At 46.9% G+C, this 18,416-nt stretch overlaps 1 protein-coding gene across 3 annotated transcripts in view; it reads left to right on the plus strand.

Annotated features, from left to right (window-relative positions):
• LOC103824724 (DDB1- and CUL4-associated factor 12-like) overlaps positions 1-18,416 on the plus strand; it is an 830,860-nt gene that overhangs the window by 136,286 nt on the left and 676,158 nt on the right. Inside the window, exon 10 of one of the 3 annotated variants that reach the window (XR_007780321.1) lies at positions 7,723-8,039. The exons of the other annotated variants lie outside the window; for them this stretch is intronic. The gene's annotated coding sequence lies outside the window, so the exon portion shown is untranslated. Of the gene's footprint in view, positions 1-7,722; positions 8,040-18,416 lie in introns of those variants that run through there. 3 annotated transcript variants of the gene reach the window in all.

Genomic DNA, 18,416 nt, shown 5'->3' on the forward strand with positions numbered 1-18,416 from the left:
GATTAATACTGCAAACCCCTGAGCCATGTCGGTTTTTTGCACTCTGAGATCACTCAACGAACCATCTTGAAACCCGTTCATAAGGACGGATCGTGACAGGTACCCAACGCAGACATTCCCCAAATGGAGAGAGAAGGTGCACCCCACGAGCTGAGCTGTGGTTCTTCCTGCGTGATTGTGGAGAAAATATGAGGAGATGTGATGGAAAATCTACTGATTCTCTGGCACAATGGGTGCATGAATTGAAGGAAGGCAAGGCTCAGAGAGGAAGTTCCACCAAAAGGAAAGCAGCTCCACTTGCCCATAGCCGAACTGCCAGGTATGATGATGATGATGACATCTGATCTCCTTGAAGGAACCTCCAAGACATATGACCAAGGAAAGTAGGATAACCAGGCTTAGAGAGGCCCTGCCTCTAGCCAGGTAGAGGCTAGGGAAAACCGTGTTTTCTGGACTGTGTGGATTCGTTGGCCTGGCACATCGGAACCACAACAATAAAAAGCTTTGGTTGATAGTGGTGTGCAGTGCACATTATCCCATCAAGACATGTGGGGACAGAGTCTGTTTCTATTGCTGGTGTGACAGGGGGATCCCAGGATTTCACTTTGGTGGAAGCTGAGTTGAGCCTGACTGGAAATGAGTGGAAGAAACACTCTATTTTTACTGGCCCAGAGACCCCACGCATTTTGGGCATAGATTACCTATGAAGTGGGTATTTCAAGGACCCAAAAGGACTCAGGTGGGCATTTGGGATAGCAGCTGTAGTGACAGAGGGCATCCAGCAATTGAATACCTTGCCTGGACTGTCCGAGAATCTATTTACAGTATGACTTCTGAAGGGAGAAGAGCAACAGGTACCAATTGCCACTTCCACAGTGCATCGCCAACAGTATAGCAGATCTCGAGATGCTGTGATGATTCAAGGGGTGGTCAGCAAGACCCACTCACCCTTCAACAGCCCCATTTGGCCTGTGGGTAAATCTGAGGGAGAATGGAGATTGACGGTGGACTACCGTGCATTGAATGAAGTGACTCCACCACTGAGCACTGCTGTGCCGGACATATTAGAGCTCCAGTACGAGCTAGAGTCCAAGTCAGCAAAGTGGTATGCTACTATAGATATTGCCAATGAATTTTTCTCCATTCCTCTGGCAGCAGAATGCAGGCCTCAGTTTGCTTTCACATGGAGGGGAGTGCAGTACAACTGGAACCAACTGCCCCAGGGGTGGAAGCAGTCCTATCATCTGCCATGGACTGATCCAAACTGCACTGGAAAAGGGTGAGGCTCCAGAACACCTCCAGTATATTGATGGCATCATTGTGTGTGGGAACACAGCAGCAGAAGTGTTTGAGAAAGGAAAGAAAATCATCCAAATCCTCCTGTGAGCTGGTTTCACCATCAAAAAGAGCAAAGTAAAGGGATCAGCTTGTGAGATTGAGTTCCTAGGAGTAAAGTGGCAACATGGACAGCATCAGATTCCTATGGATGTCATCAACAAGATCACAGCTATGTCTTCACCAACCAACAAGAACGAAACACAAGCTTTCCTAGGCGCCATATATTTTTGGAGAATGCATATTCCCGAGTACAGTCAGATCGTGAGCCCTCTTTACCTGGTCACCCGCAAGAAGAACCATTTCCACTGGGGCCCTGAACAACAACAAGCCTTTGCCCAGATTAAGCAGGAGATTGGTCATGCAATAACCCTTGGCCCAGTCAGGACAGGACCAGAGGTGAAGAACATGCTCTACTCTCGAACTGGGAACCATGGTTTTTCCTGGAGCCTTTGGCAGAAGGTGCCTAGGGGGACTTGGGGTCGACCACTAGGATTTTGGAGTCAAAGCTACGGAGGGTCTGAAGCCAACTACACTCCAACAGAGAAAGAAATCTTGGCTGCCTATGAAGGAGTCCAAGCTGCCTCAGAGGTGATTGGTACAGAAGCACAATTCCTTCTGGCACCCCGACTACCGGTGCTGGGGTCGATGTTCAAAGGCAAGGTTCCTTCCACCCACCATGCCACCAGTGTTACATGGAGCAAGTGGATTGCTCTTATCACACAGTGCACCCATAAAGGTAAACTAAATCACCCTGGGATTTTGGAGGTAATTTCAAATTGGCCCAAAGGTGAAAATTTTGGTGTCACAGATGAACAAGAACCAGTGACATGGGCTGAAGAAGCTCTTCCATATAACCAACTGCCGCCAGAGGAAACACACTATGATCTTTTCACTGGTGGTTTCCGTCGCATCGTAGGGATGAATCAGAAGTGGAAAGCAGCTGTATGGAGCCCCACACGACAGGTTGCAGAGGCCACTGAAGGAGAAGGTGGATCAAGCCAACTTGCGGGACTCCAAGCTGTTCAACTGGCCCCAGACATTGCAGGTAGAGAGAAGTCGCCAAAAGTCTACCTCTACAGTGATTCATGGATGGTAGCCAATGCTCTGTGGGGATGGCTGGAGAGGTGGAAAGAGGCTAATTGGCAGCAAAGAGGAAAACCAATTTGGGCTGCTGATGAGTGGAAAGACATTGCTACTAGGGTAGGGAGGCTACCTGTGAGCGTTCACCATGTCGATGCCCATGTCTCCAAGAGTAGAGCTAATGAGGAGCACCAAAACAATGAGCAGGTAGACCGGGCTGCAAAGATAGAGGTGTCAAAGATAGACCTAGACTGGGAACACAAGGGAGAGTTATTCCTGGTTCGGTGGGCCCATGATGCCTCAGGCCATTAGGGTAGGGATGCCACCTATAAGTGGGCATGAGACTGAGGGGTGGATTTAACCATGGACAGTATTTTGCAGGTTATCCATGTCTGTGAGACGTGTGCTCCCATCAAACAGGCTGAGCGAGTGAAGCCCCTATGATATGGTGGGCCGTGGTCTAAGTACAAGTATGGAGAGGTATGGAAGATTGACTACATCACCCTGCCCCAGAAACACCAAGGCAAGCGCTGTGTGCTCACAATGGTAGAAGCCACCATGGGATGGTTGGAAACCTCCCCTGTGTCTCATGCTACTGCTCGTGACACCATCCTGGGCCTGGAAAAGCAAGTCCTGTGGAGACATGGCATCCCTGAGAGGATTGAGTCAGACAATGGGACTCATTTCAAGAACAGCCTTATCAACACCTGGGCTAGGGAACGTGGCATTGAATGGGTGTACCATATCCCCTACCACGCACCAGCTCTAGGCAAAGTGGAGAGGTACAATGGACTGTTAAAAACCCAGTTGAAAGCATTGGGTGGGGGATCTTTAAAAAATTGGGAGCAGCATTTAGCAAAGGCCACCTGGTTAGTTAACACCTGAGGTTCCACCAAGCGAGCAGGTCCTGCCCAGTCTGAGTCCCTGAATATAATAGATGGAGGTAAAGTCCCAGTGGTACATGTCAGAGGTTTGTTAGGGAAGACAGTGTGGATCAATTCTGCCTTGAGTACAGACAAACCCATTCATGGGGTTGTCTTTGCTCAGGGACCAGGTTGCACATGGTGGATAACGCAGAGAGATGGAACAACACGATGTGTACCTCAGGGAGATCTGATTGTGGGATGAGAGTGATGTGCAAATATCACTGTTTATTGGATGTTACTGCCATTGTCTGTACATTAAACCACACAGACAGGAGATAGAAGGAAATGTGTAAGTGTCGAAGTCTAAGCAAGTGAAAGATGGAGTTCTGAGTGAGCAAAATGAAAGTGGGGAATCCTGCAGCTCTGTAGTATGGGGCCTGAATTCAGTGGTCTGGTGTGGGGATGTGACGGGAGCATGATGGGTACTGCTTGTAATTTTTTGGGGGGAACAGATGGATGCTTTTACGTGAGTAAGATTCATTATGTTTGGTATTATGTTGATGATATGAGGATAAGGGGTGGAATGTCCTAGGGTGACATTATGATGCTTGTATCCCCAGTCGTTGTTCTGTTTATGCTGGATATTATGCTCTGCACCTTCAAGACTGGCTCTGAAGAGCGAGGTTTTGTTTTGTTTTGTTATCAGCCTGCTCACTCCTCCAACGTTTGGCGGGACACAGAGAAAGGGGCAGTATATAGTGCGGTTTTGCTTTTTGCTTTGCTCTTGCTCCTGCTTTGCTCCTGGTTTGCTCTTGCTTTTGCTTCTGCTTGTTAGTTAGTTTAGTTAGGTAGTCTGAATTTTCCCTGGACTGGTTTTCTTTCCCTTTCTTGGAAACACTCGAGTCTGCTCTGCACTGGGACCTGCGAAACACCGTTAGTTTGCACTTTGTGGCCTGCAGCAGCTATTCCTAGAGCCTGAGGGACTGATAACAGAGTGACCACTCCCAGGAGAGACTTTCTGAATTTGTCATCTTTTTCAGAGCAGTGAATGAGTGTTGTCATCTGGTATTGTTCATTTTGTGTGCTGGGGGGTGCTTTGCCTGTTAAGTAAACATGTTCTTTCCACTTCTCTCTGAGGAATCCTTCCCAAACAGGTTGGGGGGAGGGGTCATGTGGGTTTGTCTTCTGGAGGGACCCCCTTTGGATGTTTTCTCCCAAATTTGCCCTAATCCAGGAAAAGGCAAAAATATGGGAAAAGGAAAAACAGTTCTTTACTATTGTGTATATTGATAACAATGCAAACAAACAACAGCAATGGCAGCAAAAAGAAACAAAACCAGAACCCCAGTAACATCCTTCTCTTAGCTGTCAAGCACCTTCTCCTTTGGTGTAGTTATGGTCACAGACAGCAGGGGCGCTGGCAGGCTCACAGCTGGGCAGGGTGGGTATGATAATTCCCCCACAGCTGCAGGGGGCGCTGTGGTGTGAGTTCAGCTGTGTCTCCTTCACGTGGTAATGGTGGGCGGGCTGGATGGCAAAATGTGCTGCAGCAGGAACCTCGGAGCAGCGGCTGAAATGGCAGAGGCAGGCACACCCGGGGTGGCAAACAAAATATAACAGAAAACTCCACAACCTTACCTGGAGCTGTGGGGATTGGGTGGACATGGGTTATTGGGTTAGAGTGTAGTGAAAAAGCCTGAAGCAGTGGCAGAAAGCAGTGAGGTTTGGCAGCTGCAGCCGGGCTTCTCTGTTGCAGCTGCCGCATGCGGCTGGGAAACACGCCCTCTGTTTTATTAATAAGGTGTAGTGATTGGCTCATGCAAATAACAAGGAGTTATTAAGTATGATGAGAAGAAGTTCCATTAAAGTTTATCGTTCTTTTGACAGGTACTTCAGTTGTCCCAGTTTAGTTTTTGTGAAAAACATGGTTCACTCTCCTGTGAAAATTAGAAAAGTTTAATAAAGGACAATAGGAAACAAAGACAGTAAAGCAAAGATTATGGCTGGGTGCATCCTGGCACTCGGCCAAGAGCACACCATTACCTTCAGGGATACCCCTTAAATAACTTTTCTGTTGCAGATTCACAGACCCTTATGCATATCCATATTTTTCCATAAACTATTTTACATATTCCAGGAATTACTTTACATGGCCCCTCCTTGGGTCTGCCTTTTTAGAGCATGACTGTTTCTGTGAGAAAAAACTGCTCACTTTAAAATTTTAAAAAAGTTTATTAAACCGTAACAAAAATACAACAAAAGGACTAAATAAGAAAAAAAGTTGCAGCGCTGGGAACTGCCTGCCTTCATACCACGTGGCTGGTTCATCTTCAAGATGGATGCTCAGTCTTTTATACCCCTGGGGATTGCATCAGCCAGCCCTGGCCCCTCCCAAAGTCTGTCAGTCATCTCTTCTTTGCCATTTATTGGTGGAGACTGCCTTCTTGTAACTTGATTGGCGGTCTGGTGTTGCCATGCTGCACCCCTAAGCAACAAGCTTTTCCATTCTCAACTGCCCCAGGTAAGGGACACATGCACGCCTTCTTAGTTACCTGTCCTAGACAACCCTGGCTGTCTGATGGCAACAATACAGGGGGGAAGGGGGAGGGGGGAAGGGACTATGGGGAGAACAGAGGACATCTAAACTACAATAACATAACTATACATCACTAAAGCTTTTCTTAATATTCACACAATATTCATCCCTTAATTGCGAGAGCCAATCACATCATTATCCATCTATAATGTTTCTTGGCTGTGGTTTTGGCTCCTTCTCTTTATCACTTCCAGTTTGGGCCTTGGCCCATGCTTTCTTCAGACAGCAGATGCTGATAGTTGGCATATCAATAGCAGGGTCCTCATTACATGTTCACTGGATGTTATCCCGACCAAACAGACAGTTCACTTATAACTATATCAGCTACCACTACTAATATGTCTTTGTTGTTGTTGTTGTTAATAGCAGAAATAAAAACAGAGTTATTTTAACACTATACATATGGCACTTGTGAAAAACGCCAATCTCTTGTTTTTAAAATTTTAAAAGTTTAATAGTAATAAAATGGTTATAAAAATAGTAATATAGTTAGAGTAATAAAAATTTGGACAATTAGGATTAGGTCAATACAAGACAATAAAAACAAAGAGTTACGGAAAGTCTGGGTACCTTTTTCTGGGCAAAATAAGCCCGAAAAAAGGACACACGTTAACAGAGAATTAACCCTTAAAAGCAATAGTGTAAGACCGTGTCTTGGGGAGCTATTTGGGTCCACTCCGGCTAGCTATTGACCCTAGCCCACACAATCTTACATAGACAAAAGCAAAAGACGAGAAGCGCTCTTTTCTTCATGGGGACAGACGTCCTCTGTTTATTGACTTGCTAGGGGACACCTCAGACTCTGGTGACTTCTCAGGTGAAAAAGAGGGCACAGCCTGATGGCAGGAGACTTTTATGCCTGGGGGAATGGGGGGTGGAGGAGGAGGAGGAGGACCACCGCCAATGGGATACCAGTAGGGAGGGGAGAGGGGAGGGACTGACCAGGGAATAGACCACCAGGGGGGTATTGGGGACAGGGGTGGGTGAGGGAGAAACCATGTTGTCGTGGTTTGGAAGGAAATGAAGTTTTTTGTGATGGTGTGGGCAAGCCAATCAGTGTTCAGATTTAATATTGGCACCTGGTTTGTCCACTGAGGGCAGGATACGCCTCTGAGAACACAGGGGTTAAAAGCTGTGATCTCCCAGGGGAACTTCCTCTTGGAGTCCCGCTCGAGAGTGAGCAGACTCCCCCCTCTGCCCGGCCGAGCTGGGCAGGGGGGGGAGGGGAGCCATGTGGCCGGAGGGAGAGGTAGGCCAGGCCTGGGCCCAAGGGTGGAGGAGAACATTGCAAGGGCTTCCGGCAGCCATCCTCCATTCCCCCCCCTCCCCCCCCCCCGGAGAGAGGGAGAGAGACAGAGCCGGCACCGGTGATAGTGGCCTGGCGTGAAGGAGAAGGGGGGGTGCCCAGCAGGGCAGCCAGGCGTGGGAGTTGACGAAGTAAACCGGCAGAGAGAGAGAGCTCGGGACTTTTAACCCCTCTGAAGAAGATTGAGAACCTTGCAAAAGCTGAGTCCTCCTGAAGTTGATGAAATTGAGAAGCTGTTGAGATTGAAAAGATGTTAAGAAAATTCTAGGTGGGAGGAGATGATGGAGTGGCTTTGGGCTGGACTTTTCTTGTGTAGCCACGGCAGAACCACTGGTGTTTCTGTGCCACAGAGACTGCATTCTAGGGGGAGGCGATGGCTCAGAGCCAAGAGAGTGTGGTGATGTGGAGGAGTGAACAGAGACAACGGGTGAGGAGGGTGGTGGTGGTGCCCTCCGTCTCGAAGAAGAGAAGAAGAAGAAGACGATCTCTGTTCAAGAGACCCCTCGGCCCCAGGGGGTGAAATTTGGGGGGGACAGGTGTCCCAAAAGGAGAAGGACTGTGCTCCCTTTGGAACTGGTCAAAGTATCCTTAAAATGAAAAACCCCAGAAGCAGCTCTGATCCATGTGCAGTGGTGAGAGCACTGGACATGGAAGGCGTGTGGCGCAAGAGGGACTCCTCTCTTCTCGAGAGACTGAGAATCGATTGTCTGAAGGGTGGCAATGAAATTGGAAAGTTGGTGGGGGGAGGAGGAAGAATTTTGGAAGGTTTTCATCTTATGTTCTATTGTGTTTTGTGTGTCTTTCTTTGTAGTTGTAGGTTAATAAATGTTTTTTTTTTTCCTTTTAACCTTAAGTTGGAGCCTGCTTTGCTCTGTCTCTGATCATATCTCACAGTAGGTGCCAGGGAAGTAGGTGTTCTCCTGGGGGCACTGGCATTGTGCCAGGCTCAAACCATGACACATGTGATAGAATAGGAGGAGGAACAAATCATGTGATATAACCTACAAATCATGTGAACAGTGCAAATGACCAAAACACCCAGTGCAAACAACTAAATAACTATTTAGTGCAATACAACACAATCGCCCGTTGCATATTCATACATCTCCTACATGATAATTAAATTCCATTCAAACAAACGAGTCTGTCTGGTCAGTGTCAACTTCTTCCTCTTAATCCTGACAGCACTTTCAGAGCTGATCCAGGCAGGAAGAAGTTCGTTTCTTCTGATAAGAGAGCAATAAATTTTTTTTTTTCTGAAAGATTTAGGTGTCCTGTGCCTGCTATCTCGGTGCAAGTACTTTCTTTAAAAAAAGTATGCATAGCATAGTTTCTATTTTAACATTATGTTATACCCTAAAATGATATTTAACACACTACTTAAGAAAATTAATACAGCATTACTTTCTAACATAACACATATAATATTTATTTCAATATTTGTGAAAAGCCAATCATAAAATATGCATTTTTCACATTCCCCCCTCTTATTCTTTGTAAAACATTTGGCTTGAGCCATATTTCATGTCTAATCGCATCTTCTGGACTATGCTGGAAAAATAAAACAGGGGATTACACAAGGAAGAAATATAAAAACAGTTGTAGCACATTAAAGGAAAAAAAAACTTAATTTCTTAATTTTGGACTGGTACCTGGGTTATTATATACATTATTTTTTTTTCTTCTTTGATTTCTTTTGCTTTTGCTAGAATGACTTTTCTGTGGTCATCACTTTTCAACAATCTGATATATTAAACTTTCCACAAACACCCCCTTCTTTTAGCCAATAAATACTCCAAAGTCAACCTATTTTGATACACTACAGTTTTTGTGTTGTCTTAGATGTCACAAGTTCTAGCGTCATCATAACACAAGGATTTCGTATTATCAGAGCTTCATACCTTCTTGATGTTCCTCACAGGCAGCTCCTCTACGCACTGACTGTTCCAGTTACTTGCAGTAATAATCTGACTCCCCTCACTCTTCTTTCCTTACTCTTATATATCACTAGTTCTTATTGATTACAGGTGTAGCCTGTCAAGATCAGGCCTGCCTCCAGTCTTCAGCAACTGGTCCAGCTGCAACTCATTGGGGGACAAGATTACCCTCTGCATTTTTGTTTGGCTTTGCTGACTTAATATTATTCCAATGCCTGAGCAGCTTTATTTGTTATCATTTCTATAACTGCTTGGAGTCTTATAATATGATTCAGCATATAATTTGGGGTCAATACAGAATTAAATTGCTGTGCTGGTTTTACTTTTTTCTTTACTAGTCGTTTTTTTACCTAATCCCGAACTGTATCTGTAAGATTAAATGTAAAACAAATTCATCTCTCTCCTTTTGGACATTAAAGTCTCCATCAATTACCACTTTTTCCTAAGTTTCTTGCAATCCCATAATTTTCTCTGTTTTGCCTACAGGTTCTTAATTTGGATGGGTTATAACAGTGGCTGTTGACATGGGTGTGTATAATAAAAGAGGAACTTTGGTTTCTTTCCATATAATACTTTCTGTAGCATTTGTGACATGATCTTGCCAGTGTCCCGAAAGGGAAAAGACAACAAATGAGTGACAGAAACAGGAATAACAGTGTGGAAACCCAGGGCACCAGGAATATTTCCCTGTCTGTGGAGTTTGGCTGTTTGTCTCTGTCCCCACACACGCTTAGGGTGGTTCTGGCAGGCTGTGTCTCAAAAGATGAGTCTGGACTCCAGGATTTTTCGGTCTTCAGAATTGTTTATTATATCTTATCTGTAAAGTCCCTTCTCTGCCCGACTGGGATCTGACCAGCACGGCAGCCAAAGGCACTCTGGCAACCCCCAAGGCGGGCACATCTTTTATAACAAAAACTACGTATGTCATATTTACTTTTTATCCCCAGTACCTATCACCCTCGTCACTGGATACATTCTTACCCCAGACCAATCCCCAAGTGCCAACACCACAGCAGAAGATGGATGACAAGAAGAAGGAGGAAGAGTCTTGTGACCTGCCCTGTTTCCTCCATCTTGTCTCCTTAACCCCCTGTACAGAAACCCCAAAATCTGTAATTTACCCTATAACTACGTTTTTCCCTTCACCATTCACACCCGGGTAATTCCCACAGGTTCCATCTTCTCATACATCTGTGGCACATCCCTAGATGGATCAAAATCAAGCCACCAAGTGCTTTTGGCAACATTCCAAGACCCCCGAGACCCCCAAGGGTTCTCTCGGTAGCTCTGGACATCAGGAGTGATGTTCTGAGTTCCCACATCTCCCCCTTCTGTTTGCACAAAAAGCACTTCCTTTGTGACTGAACGTACAATGCGCCGTACACTCAAAAGGTTTCATGGAATAAAAACCATGAGAACTACAAGAATTAGCAAAATGTAAAATCCTACTTTCAAAAGCTCTCTCCATATGGGAGAAAGATCAAAAAACTTCACTACATCATCAGTCCATGATCCAGTGATCTCACCAAGCTATTCTATACTGTCTTTTATCTTTTTAATGTTTTCCGTAATTGACTGTGAATGATCCGAGAGATTCATGCAACACATCCCCGCAAACTCTTCACATCCATGTCCATGGGCAAGCAACAGATAATCGACCCCTGCCCTGTTTTGCAGAGTTGCCTGTCTTACACTGCTCACGTCTTTCAACATGTCACTCAGTGCAAGAGAGACTGATTGAGCATGTTTGCTCAACCAACAACCCATGTGGTCCAATTGAGTCAAGGCCACCCCTGACGCTGTCTGAGGTGAGAAAATTGCCGTCGCAATTCTCCTTGCCTTGTCCCAAGTGTACACTGCATCATCACAATCTGTGCTGTAATGTTGTAATGTTCTTTTTTCCTTGCGTTTTGGATTTTTTAGCATTTTTGAATCTGGTGACAACATTGAAATCTTTCCGATGCTGCATGGACCTCCCATTGCATTCACAGGAACACCATACCAAATTCTATCTCCGCAAATCAAAAACAATCCCTTTGGCAATTGCACTGGAACCTGGAGTGACCCTGTAGTTGTTATTGTATTTTTGCACCATGCTGATGCATTTTTGTAATATTCATGATTTGGTGTGACATCAATAGTCTTATTTTTTGCCATGTTTAAGATCTCAAATCTCATGCACAACTCCATTGTCATGGACCCAAAAATCTCCAGTTCCTGAGGTTCAGTAGAATCCACAGGAAGAAGATGTGTCCAAGCATGCCACTCCGTCACAGGATCTTTAACGACCTGTGAGATTTTGACTGGAGTGTGCCCTGGAATTGGCCACTCGTCCACTGGCATACAAATCATGCATGCTGAAAATGGACTCCCAGGTCTGGAATGTGTCAGGCAAATGCTGTCTAAATTTGTTGCCTGAGCTAAAGCTTCCCAGACATTTTTCTTTGGCTGTTTGACTGGTAGATTTGCTTTATCATTTGAAGCGATTGATGATGAGATGAAACACATGAATATTACAAACCTTATGATCTCATCCCCATAACAAAACATTATTATTTTTTTTTTCCTCCCAAACTTTCTCCCCAAAGTGAAAAAAATCCCCAAAGTGAACAAAATTCACAGTTATTTTTATCCTTTTGCTTTCTCCGAATTGCCGTTCGTAGCTTCAACCTTCTCTTTTGTCTGAGTACTCGTCTCTTCGTTTCTGGGATCGATGCTCTCTTGTTCTTGCGTCTGGAACGGTTTCACGTGCCGTGTTGACACCCACTTCGGACCTTGCTCTGTGAAGACACAAGCAAAACCCTTGCCCCAAGTGATTAGTCTGAAAGGACCCTCTATTTGTCCTGACTCGGGGTTTCTGATCAAGACTAAAGGATTCTCCCTTAATCTTGCCTGAAAGCTGTTCGTGGAATGGGCATTGCCAACCTGTCTGCCTGAGCGTTCCCTTCCGCTAGAAATCCCGGAAGTGTGTGAATCCTAATGTGAGTGATTAAATATTTATGTTCCCTGCTTTCTAGCAATGTTTTCATGCTCGTTAAGTATGAATCTAAAACTTCATTGTTAGCTTCTTTCAAAAGCGAACCCTCCAATCACCTGACCACACCTGCAACATATGCGGTATCTGTGACCACATTGAGAGGTTGCTTGAGCAACTGTTGTCAATTCCACAATTTGTGGAGAGTCCTGAACCATCTTCACATTTGAGTTCCAATCCTACTTTCAAAAATCTTGCTTCCTGTGGGTATCTTCGCATGACTTTCATTCAAGAAACACACTAATTTGGAAACTGCCAATGTGCACTGTGCTCTTGGTGGAAGGAGGTCTGGGTCGCTGGGAAATCGTCTGAGGACTCTGCTGAGTGCATCTGCTTGACGTCCTCCGATGATTGCACTGTCTGCTCTTGGGTCATTACCATCACTTGTGTCGCAGCGTGTTGATGATGGTTGTGTGCACTGAACTTTCCGTCTCCCGGATATGGTAAAGGATTTCCATACACGTCTCTCTGGGAATAATATTCTCTTGCTGTGTGTCTTCCTTTTCCGCACCGCTCGCAGACTGGGTTTTGCAGTTTTTGTGCCTGCACTTGAATGTTCATCTGTGGACAATTCTTCATCATGTGCCCAAACGCTCCGCACTGTTGCCAACATATTTTATGAAAAATCCTTTACTTAGGATTTTTCCTTTCCTGGGAGCTGAGAAGCCTCAGAACAAACTAAACAATTCTTATCTGCTGCTGTGGAATGCCACGGGAAAATCTGTGATTGGCCCCGTCAGACTGTTTCCAATTAAGAGCCTATCACAATTCACCTGTTCGGCCCGTCTCGGGCTGAGAAGACTTCAGTTTACACATTCCTATTCTATTCTTAGCTTAGCCTTGTAGTGAAACCTTTCTCTTTACTCTTTTAGTATAGTTTCTATATCTTATATATCATATTATAATAAATCAAAGCCTTCTGATGCATGGAGTCAACGTTGTCGTCTCTTCCCTCATCCTAAGACCTCAGAAAACCCGCAGTAATACCGCACCTGTAACATTGTCCTCCTAATGGGTTGCTCTTCTTGATGGCTGCATGAACTTCACTCATTATCTCGTTCTTCTGTTGTTGGAGCATTTCTTCCAGCGTCTTCTCCTTTGATTGTTTCTCTAAATATCCTTTCATCTGTTCCTTCATCTGTTCTTCCCACTCTCTCCTCAATTCATCCCTCATGATCGACGCAACATGCTGAGGTGTTCCCACTTTGCTGCAAGCCTCCACCATCTCTGCCAAGGATGGCCGTCCTGGCATTGCTGAGATGACCCGTTGGCAATCCGGGTTGGCACCACCGAAGGCTAAACTTTGCATGACTGGCTGCTTTACCTGTTCGTCTGTCACCTGTCGATCCACAGCTTGTGAGAGTCGATCTATGTATGATGAAAATGGTTCTGTGGGACCTTGCTTGATGGAAGAGAATGGGACATCTGGAATTCCTGCTGGTGGAATCTGTATGATTGCTCTTCGTGCCGCTTCCTTGATGTCATTCAGCACTCGTCTCGGAAGTCGTGCTGCTTGTTCCACTGGATTGTCATTTGGAGGATCTCCTGCCAACTGTGCTACAGTGAGGTTTGCATTTGGTCCGCCTTGATAACTGTTCCTCAACTCTTCGAGATACCTTTGCCATCTTCTGTCCGAGATGAGATTCTCCGTGTCTGTGAGAATGATTGACACAAGGTTTCGGATGTCATATGGTGTGAACTCATACATGTCAAATGTCCCCTGCAATAGTTGTTTAAAATATCGTGAATTCAATCCATTGCTCTGAATGGCTTTTGCTAAATTTTTGATCACATTGCGATCCAGCCTTTCCCACCTTGGGTTTTGTCCCTGTGCATCATAAGTCACTGGCATTGTCAAGTCTTCTGGTTCTCTTGTCAAACCCTCCTCCTCAGACAGCTCCTATCTGATGCTTTCCCAATCTATTGACCTCTTCGGTTGCTTTTCTTCTTCCTCTGGAAGCTCTTCCTCTGGTAGTTCTGATGGCCACAGCGTGCTCAGTGGAACCCTGGAAGTCGTTGGTGATTCCTTGGTCCACGTCCTTCGACTTGAGGTTTTCGGTCTTGCTCCCAAATCCAAAAAAGGAATGTCAAACTCTTGTGGCTTCTTCTTCTTCCTCTTTGTTTCAAATGAATGCAAAAAGGTTTTTGCTGCATCTGCTATTGTAAACATCCATGCTGGAGTTCCCTCTGAAGCTGTGATTTGTATTATGTCTCTTCCTTTTTCTTCTTCTTCTTCTTTTTCTTCTTCTTCTGATGGCTTGTCTTCGAATCTTTGAAGCTTTGAAGTCGACAGAATATCTGTCTGCTGTGTTGCCATTTCCTTTTTTATTGACGTCTTCCCTTTATAAGATGTTGGAAAAAATTGCTGCATTGTTGTTGTTTTGCCACAAGATGGCGATGTGGCGCGACCGACCGGATCTGGCATGTCCTGCAATGTGGCCCTTTTGCCACTAGATGGCGCTGTGATCGGCCTTGAAGACCGTGATGACGTCACAGACTCGGTCGGCTCTTCAGCCGCTGTGGCTGAGTGCAGCATTTTCGGTGTTTGGAACTGAGTTCGCACGGGTTTTGAATGAGCCAACAATGAAGGCTGAACACATGCACGTCTCTCAGGAATGGAAGAGGTTTGAACTGCAGGGATTGGGATCGGGGAAGCCGGAGCCGAGGAAGGGGTGGAGTCCCGGGATGTGGAACCCCGAGCACGGCCCCTCCTCGCCCGCAACGTCACAGGGGATCGGCACCGCCCTCGACCGCGCTCCCGCCGCACTTTCTGCGCCTGCGCAGGTTCGGGAATGCCTCCCGTCTCCCCTGAACTGACGTCACTGTCTCCGTCCCGCTCCGTCTCTGATGTCTCCTCCTCTATGTCTGTCCCTGACTCTCTCTCCTCCTCCTCCTCTGACGTTGTATCCACGCCCCCTGCCCGCGCGTGCAGCCTCCGCCCCGCCTGTGCCTGCCTGCGTTCTGCGATGCGGGCGGACCTTCTCAGCGCAACGTCCGGGTCCTGCACCATCAGGCGTCTCCTACGTCTACCTACGGGTGCCACTCGGGGTTCCGCGGCTGCCCCGAGCTCGCCGCCCGCGTCTGACGTGGACGCGTTACTTTGAGAGCCCTTCCCGGAAGCCCCGCAGGTCTTGCCCTCCGCGCGCGTCTTTGGCACAGCGCCAGCCGAGGCCGCCGCCGTCGGCATTCCGCTCGCAAACCCCGTGCCAGAACTCACGTTCCCCACCGCCTCCGTGCCCCCCCCGCCGCGAGAGAGCAATCCCTCCTCCCGTTTTGGTCCACCCACGGCCCCCCTTCTCGGTTTCGGCACTTTCCCAGTTCCTTTCCCGTGCTGTTTCTGTGAACTGGGGAGGTCTGCCCCTACCGGGCGTTTTGACCCCTCCGGTTCGCTGAATGAAAATCTTAATTCATCTGGGATAAGGACCGTATCTGTGTCCGAACCAGAACCCGAACTCCCCGATATTTCTGGGGTTTCAGGGCGTTTTAGAGGCCTCTTGGACTTTCGGGGTGGTGGGATCTGAGGCAGTGAAACTGCTCCTTGCTCCTTCTCATCAGGAGCTGTTTCCCCAGGCCCGGTTTGGACTAGAGTCAGTCTCTGCTCCGAGCCTTCCTCTTTTCCCCCCGCCCCTGTGGGATTTAAAACTGATGATTTCCTGGCTATCCTCCGCGATCTTACTGCGGTAGCTTCTAACATTATTCTTGCTGGAGACAGCAATTTCAAGGCCCTCTCATCGCCTTTTGTGGCCAAGAGATGCATGTGCCTGTTCACTTCCTGCCAGAGACCCACTTCAAATAACACACGGGTCTCCAAATCTGGATATTTGAGTCTCACCCACAACAATAGATCTTTGAGCGCTTTCCTAGGAATTCCCTCTGTGTTTTCCTCTGCCAAGCTTTGTAAAGCTGACAGAACCTCTATTTGCTCCTGGGAGTATGTGTTTCCCATGTTCTTAATTTTGACCTTCTTACCGAATTTGCGTCGTCAGAGCAGTCCGAAGGCTCCTGGCGTCTGTCCAGCAGATGACAGGAGATGGGGTCGGAGGCGCCTTTCCAATCCCGGTCCGGGCTGTTCTGGTACGAGTCTCCTTCAGCAGAGGTGGAGTGCGATGTCCTTTTTGGCTGCCGCTTCTTCGGATCCCTCTGGCTGCTTTCCCAAGTAGGTATCAGTGGTCTCCTGGGAACCCGTCCAACTCAGGGAGTTGCCCGCCGGCGCGACTGCTTGCTTGACCGCAGCCCTTGCTGGCCTTGCAGTGCTGTCCTTGCAGCCCACCTTCGTGGCTCACCCTCGTGGTCTACCTTTTCTTCGGCCCACCTTTTGTTGCCCACCCAGGGACCGCCAGGTGTGGAGTTCGGCTGTTTGTCTCTGTCCCCACACACGCTTAGGGTGGTTCTGGCAGGCTGTGTCTCAAAAGATGAGTCTGGACTCCAGGATTTTTCGGTCTTCAGAATTGTTTATTATATCTTATCTGTAAAGTCCCTTCTCTGCCCTACTGGGATCTGACCAGCACGGCAGCCAAAGGCACTCTGGCCACCCCCAAGGCGGGCACATCTTTTATAACAAAAACTACGTATGTCATATTTACTTTTTATCCCCAGTACCTATCACCCTCGTCACCGGATACATTCTTACCCCAGACCAATCCCCAAGTGCCAACACCACAGCAGAAGATGGATGACAAGAAGAAGGAGGAAGAGTCTTGTGACCTGCCCTGTTTCCTCCATCTTGTCTCCTTAACCCCCTGTACAGAAACCCCAAAATCTGTAATTTACCCTATAACTACGTTTTTCCCTTCACCATTCACACCCGGGTAATTCCCACAGGTTCCATCTTCTCATACATCTGTGGCACATCCCTAGATGGATCAAAATCAAGCCACCAAGTGCTTTTGGCAACATTCCAAGACCCCCGAGACCCCCCCAAGGGTTCTCTCGGTAGCTCTGGACATCAGGAGTGATGTTCTGATTTCCCACACCTGTCTGCTCTGGGGTGCCCTGACCCCCAGGGGAACACTGACCCTCATTCATGGGGAAAGTTTCCTAAACTTCAAGGTAGACTAGAATCCACTAAAGTTTGAAGTAGATTGTAGAGAGTAGTGTAGGTGTATCACTTAGGTGGGAATTTTAGGTTTTGGGATTTGTAGTATGTTGTGTATAGAAGCAAGATGGAGGGCACAGGGTGTCATCCTGGGTTTCTTCTTCATGCTTCTTCTTCCTCCTTCTTCATGGGTTTGGGTGGCATTTTTAATTGGGATGAAAAATCCGCATTGCGGGCTTTTGGGGATCAGTTATTGGGTTAAAAGGGGAAATAATCTAGGTGTCAGGTCTTAATTGGATAGTTTAGCTTTAAAAGACCTTGTAACAAAAGATTGTTAGCCATATTTGTGGTGCTTTTCCAGTGCGCTGAAACTTGTGTGGACAGCATGCAAAACTCTAAATATGATAATAATAAACAAGAACCTGAAGACCGAAAAAATCCAGTGCGTCTCTCTTTCCTGACACAAGACCACTCCAGGAGGGTCTCCCCAGACAGGGGAGCCCCCTGGGAGGGCCCAGCCTGAGTCCCAGAAGTCGGGGGATTGGCAATAGGTACCCCGGCAACTGGTGCCCCATGTTGACCTCACTCATCTCAGAAGAACTCATCCCACGATCCCCTGGAACGGAGCCATCCCAGCCAAATTCCTCCGGAGGTGAAACAACTCGACTATCAGACATCTGAATTCCTTGTGGTCAGAGTATTCGGACCCGGTGCTCTGCAGGACAGAAATCAGGACTGATAGCTGAACTCCAGATTCGGTAAGCTCTCAAAGGGGCTGTTATAAATGATCAAATCAGCAGCCAAATTTATGATAAAATTTAACAAAGATTTATTAGATCATTAACAAAAATAGAATTTTGAAAAACCACCACAGCCAAGGCAGCGTCAACCCCGGGTGTCGGTGCTGGGTGAACCGAGATCTGACTGACAAAGTGTCAGCGTCTCCCCAGTGGTTCACCCAGACTGCTTCAGGCAGCTAGCTTATATACAGTTTATTCTGCCTGAGGCAGAAATGACCGAATGTTCCTTTGTGTCCCTTCACATGTAGAACTGGGACCATACAGATGCAGAAATATACAAAAGCCAGTCCAGATGTCTAGATGGTTGTCTGAACTCTTCGGAAGAGCCTGCATTCACGTGTAGCAGAGTGGCGCCGGTGCTTGAGTTTGGTAGATGCAATCTTCCCAGGTGCAAGTCCTCATGAGTGGCTTAGACATTCCAGGG

This window comes from Serinus canaria, chromosome W, assembly GCF_022539315.1.
Source record: "Serinus canaria isolate serCan28SL12 chromosome W, serCan2020, whole genome shotgun sequence".
Lineage (NCBI taxonomy): Eukaryota > Metazoa > Chordata > Aves > Passeriformes > Fringillidae > Serinus > Serinus canaria.